We start from the raw sequence: 5,649 nt of genomic DNA, 5'->3' as shown, positions 1-5,649 counted from the left end.
GGATGTTTGCGATTGGAAAATGTCACTTGGAACATGTCAGGGTCGGGCTGGCTTTTAGCAGCTCCTTTGTCTAAGAGAATTAATTGCTCAAATAAATTCTTTCCGAAAGTGGGTTGGCTAGGCGCCGTGGCTCACGCCTGTAATCCCAGCATTTTGGGAGGCTGAGGCGGGCGGATCACGAGGTCAGATGGAGACTAGCCTGGCCAACGCGGTGAAACCCCGTCTCAACTAAAAATACAAAAAAAATTAGCTGGGAGTCATGGCGCCCGTCTGTAGTCCCAGCTAGGGGGAGGCTGAGGCAGGAGAATCGCTTGAACCCGCCTGGGCAACAAAAGCAAGACTCCATCTCAAAAAAAAAAGGGGGGGGGTCTATTAGACCCTGGAGATTGCTTCTTGTAAGGTCTTTTAGGCCGACTAATGGCCCCATGGACACCATGTTTACGTCTGTGACCCGCACGGAGACTCCAGATGAGTTCCTGGAAAATCTAAAGTAACTGGAAGACCATGAAATGAGGAAAAAACGATCAACCCCTGCAGAGCCTACTGCATTTTAAAACATTCTCTATTGTCCTGCCCCAATTGATAAGGCCTTTGGACTTTGTAACCGACCTTGGTCAACCTTGTGACTCTACACCTCAGGACCCCCTCCCAGCTGGCAAACCTACGACCCGCTCCCAGCTTGCAAAAATCCACCCTAAACCGTAACTTCCGGAACTTTCCACTGCCTACCGCAACCTATAAAACCAACTCCTATCCCACCGCCCTTGGCTGATGCCCTTTTTGGCCTCGGCCCACCCCCACAGGGGTGAATAAACAGCCATGTTGCTCAGACAACATGTTTGGGAGGTCTCTTCTCTCACCAGAGCCCCGAAACTGGAAATGAGAAGTGCGTTAACACTTCTCATTTCCAGTTTCGGGGCTCTGGTGAAAATCTGTTTTCACTGTCCTTTCCTGTGCAGGTTGAAAGCGGTGGTTTTGAGGTGAGGTCTTCACCCCCACTTGCAGATTACCAGCAAAATAGAGAGCGTGCATGCGTGCGTGCGTGTGCACGCGGGCAGGACTGCCTAAGAAGACCACCCACACCCAACCACAGTGACTGTGGCCGCTTGGCAGTGATATGATGGTGATTGGACAGATCTTCCTTGCAGTTTCCCACGTATTTTCCATCATAGCACACTTCTTAGCCATTTTCTCACTTTATAAGTGTACACACTATTTATCTGTTTTGTTGGTTTTCCCACTCTCACCCATCTCACCTATAAACTCCCTGAGGGCAGGCACTATTTCAGTTTCACTCACCACAATCTAGTAGGCACCTAGCACAGGCCCAATGTATATATATCTGAATAAAGGAATGAATAAAGGAATGCAAAAACAAAAAAACAGGTCAGAGGGGTGAGGGATGAAACATTATAGAAATCTAAAAACCTGATTCCTCTTCACATCCCCCAGAAGATTAATAAGCAAATCTTTAACCATTGAGTTAAAAAAAAAAAATTCCTTTGGTTGATATTCAAAGTTTAAACAGGCTTTCTTTAAACCCTGCAATTTGAGGTACTTTTATTTTTTGCTAGTAACAGGATCTCACTCTGTTGCCCAGGCCAGAGTGCAGTGGTGTAATCATTGCTCACTGCAGCCCTGAACTCCAGGGTTCAAGAGATCCTCCCAACTCAGCCTCCTTAGTAGCTAGGACTATAGGCACACATCACCACACGTGGCTAATTTCTTTAATTTTTTTTTTTTTTTTTTTTTTTTTTGAAAGGCAAGGTCTCCCTGTGTTGCCCAGGCTGATCCTGAACTCTTGGCCTCAGGTGATCTTCCTTACTTGCTTTCTAAAATGCTGTGATTACAGCTGAGAGCCACCTCACCTGGCCAGAGGTATATATATACATTTTAAATTACCTAAACTTGCAGTATTCTCTTTTGTTTTGGGACTTGGTACATCTGATCTTTGTTCCCTCTGATGAGATTTCTCACTCCTGGCCCATCCCCTTACTTAGCCTGGCTAATTTCTCCTTGCTCTTTAAGAAGCAGGTAACAGGTGCCTGGTCTCTCCTGTCACCTGCTTGATCTTCTTCCAAGCGTTCTTTTCTTTTTTTCCTTCCCTTCATTACTACTCTAAAGCTTTTTAATAAACTTTCACTCTAATTAAAAAAAAAAAAAAAAAAAAAAAAAGACCGGGCGCAGAGGCTCATGCCTGTAATTCCAGAACTTTGGAAAGCTGAGGCAGGCAGATCACTTGAGGTCAGGAGTTTGAGACCAGCCTGGCTAACATGACAAAACTCTGTCTCTACTAAAAACACAAAACTTAGCTGGGTGTCATGGCACACGCCTGTAATCCCAGCTACTTGGGAGGCTGAGGCAGAGAATCACTTGAATTTGGGAGGTAAGAAGCTGCACTGAGCTGAGATCACACCACTGCACTGTAGCCTAGGAAAGAGAACGAGATTTTATCTTAAAAAAAAAAAAAAAAAACTGCGTTTGCAGAATGACTGAATTTATTCATTCTTACTAATACGGATCCTCAGCACCAGAATTAAGGGTATGATCCCAGAAAAAGGATGAAAGATTTAGGGCTGAGAATAATCTCAGCTGGGAAGCCACTGGCTCATGGGCCTCTGTCTGTCGGCTGGGGACATTTTGCCTCTTTAAATGTAAAATATTTAAGTTTGTTTATATCTCCATTCGAAAGGTTATCTGCTAACAGCAGCCCCACCATCTTCTTTTGGCTTTTAATAGACTTTTTTTTTTTTTTTTTTTTTTTTTGAGACGGAGTTTCGCTCTTGTTACCCAGGCTGGAGTTCAATGGCGCGATCTCGGCTCACCGCAACCTCCGCCTCCTGAGTTCAGGCAATTCTCCTGCCTCAGCCTCCTGAGTAGCTGAGATTACAAGCACGCGCCACCATGCCCAGATAATTTTTTGTGTTTTTAGTAGAGACGGGGTTTCATCATGTTGACCAGGATGGTCTCGATCTCTTGACCTCATGATCCACCCGCCTCAGCCTCCCAAAGTGCTGGGATTACAGGCTTGAGCCACCGCGCCCGGCCTGAATAGACTATTTTTAAGAGAAATTTTGGGCTCACAGCAAATTGAGCAGAAAGGATAGGGTTCCCAGGTATCCCCTGCTCCCCAAACACACAACCTCTCCCACTATCAACCCTGCACCACAGTGGTACACTTCAGTGAATCTTCACTGACACATATTACCACCCAACGTTCATAGTTTACATTAGAGCAACCATCTTTTTTTTTTTTTTTTTTTTTTTTTTTGAGACGGAGTTTCACTCTTGTTACTCAGGCTGGAGTGCAATGGCATGATCTCGGCTCACCGCAACCTCCGCCTCCCGGGTTCAGGCAATTCTCCTGCCTCAGCCTCCAGAGTAGCTGGGATTATAGGCATGCGCCACCATACCCAGCTAATTTTTTGTATTTTTAGTAGAGACAGGCTTTCACCATGTTGACCGGGATGGTCTCGATCTCTTGACCTCGTGATCCACCCGCCTCGGCCTCCCAAAGTGCTGGGATTACAGGCTTGAGCCACCGCGCCCGGCCACAACCATCTTTTTTACTTCCTTACACACTAACATTCAGGAAGGCCTCTCTTTTAATAATCAGAATGTTTTAATTTTTTTATTTTTACTTTTTATCTGCACCTCCACCAACTCCCAGAGTGATTTTCAACAGAGTGGAGCCTCAGTGATTACATGCTGTAGCTCAGTAATTAAGGTTTGCTGGGTGCAGTGGCTCACATTTGTAACCCCAACACCTTGGGAGACCAAGACAGGAAGATCACTTGAGCCCAGGAATTAGAGACCAGCCAGAGCAACACAGTGAGACTCCATCTCTACAAAAAATTAAAAAGTTAGCCAGGTATGGTGATACAAGTTTGGGATTCCAGCTACTCAGGAAGCTGATGCAGGAGGATCACTTGAGCCCAGAAGTTGGACATTGCAGTGAGCTATGATCACCCTTTGCTGATGCCCTTTTTGGTCTCAGCCTGCCTGCACGCAGATGAATAAACAGCCCTGTTGCTCACACAAAGCCTGTTTATGGGGGTCTCTTCCTTCAGAGGATGCATTTTAACAACCTTGAGGCTCTCTACATGACTGGCTTCCTCATACACGTGGGGACATCTCTGTTTTTCTGTACTCAGCATTCCTACTTCCTTTGAGAACTTCCCCTACCTGGAAGACACAGGGTAAGTATGTGATCAATGCTAGGCCAATTCTACTACTCAAGCTACCCCAGTCTCTTGGCTACAGCAGTTGAGCCAGGGTGGGCATGTGACCCAGCCAATCAGAGTCCTTCCCTGGAGTTTTTCTTTCTGAAGCCGTGGAAGGAGGATTGCCTATTGGGTTACAGGACTGCGAGGATGTGAACTGGGGGCCTCTGATGGCCGTCTTTCCCACCATGTGAGGATGCTTGTCTGCAGAAGAAGGGAAGGAAGGTGACAGGGGAGAGGAGAGTAACACCAAGGGATGGGTGAAGATTTTGTGTGAGGGGAGTGGAAAGGTGTGCTGGGAAAGTAAGAGCTAATGATCTTGCTTGAGTCCTAGGATCTCCTCAGGTCTGGAGCTAACCTCACCTCCTAGACCTCACAGTTCTATTATCCATTAAGTCCCTGTTATCTCAAGGGACTCTGTGTTGGTTTCTGCCATTTACAACTGACACTCCACCTTTACAGACTTATTTCCCACATACCCTTTTCTTTATTCCAGACACCTATTTTTTTTCCCCTAAAATCAATAGGTCTTTTATTGCATCATTTAAATATCACAAACTGGTCTTAGGAGTCTTCCAGCAACTTGTTTCTGTAGCTGGACAACTCTTAGATCTTATTCATCAGCCTGCTGAACTGTATCTTTTTGAGAGACCTAGGTACCATCCAGAAATTTTCTGATATCCTTGTTTTTAACTGTTTGCTGAATCAAAGCAGCTGAATTTGAAACAAGCTCAATGTCGCTTCCTTCAAGGATTAATTCATCTTTCTGGACTTGAGATACAAACAAGCCACACCTGGCCTCCTCTGACCCCTGGGGATGTATTTTTCACCCAAGAAATTTCAGATTTCAATCAGAGACTCATTCTCCTGTATAACGACGTTGATGGGGAAGTGAGCAGACACAGACCTCATCTTGTAACGGAAGCCCAGTGTAATGTCCTTGATCATGTTCTGTGTGTGACTATAAATAGTCTGAACGGTAGCCAGTTCTTTTCTGTTACCCTACCATTTGTCAACCCGGAGCCTCTTTTTTTTCTTCCCAAGAAGGCTGAGTTCTACGTGGACATGACTGAAGTCCCTCTGCATGGTTCCTCTGGGGCCCCTCACAATAACCGTGCATCCCTCCAGAGCGATGTCAACATTTTCTGGAATGTCAACAGTCTGGTTCCTGAGAATGGTCTTCATTCTTGCAATAGATGTGGCAACAACAACAAAAAAAGACTTTTTTCTTTTTTCCTAGAAACTCTTCTTTTCCAACCTTAGGTTCTCCATTTTTAATTAATTAATTGTTTTTTTTTCCCAGCTCTATTGAGGCTCATTGACAAATACAAAGGTTCCCCCATCATATCCCCCTTCAGAATCTCCTGCAGGGCAGGCACTCCTATCTTGTTTTTCTTTGCATTTTCATCAAAAAGTATTATGGTAC

The 5,649-nt window shown here is 45.2% G+C and overlaps 1 pseudogene; it reads right to left on the bottom strand.

Moving 5' to 3' along the window:
- Window positions 1-4,836: 4,836 nt before the first annotated feature.
- On the bottom strand, window positions 4,837-5,408 carry LOC101031449 (large ribosomal subunit protein uL6-like; annotated as a pseudogene).
- Window positions 5,409-5,649: the final 241 nt, after the last annotated feature.

The sequence above is a fragment of the Saimiri boliviensis genome, chromosome 5 (assembly GCF_048565385.1).
Source record: "Saimiri boliviensis isolate mSaiBol1 chromosome 5, mSaiBol1.pri, whole genome shotgun sequence".
NCBI classification, from domain to species: Eukaryota; Metazoa; Chordata; class Mammalia; order Primates; family Cebidae; genus Saimiri; species Saimiri boliviensis.
This window is presented reverse-complemented; position numbering and strand designations above follow the sequence as displayed.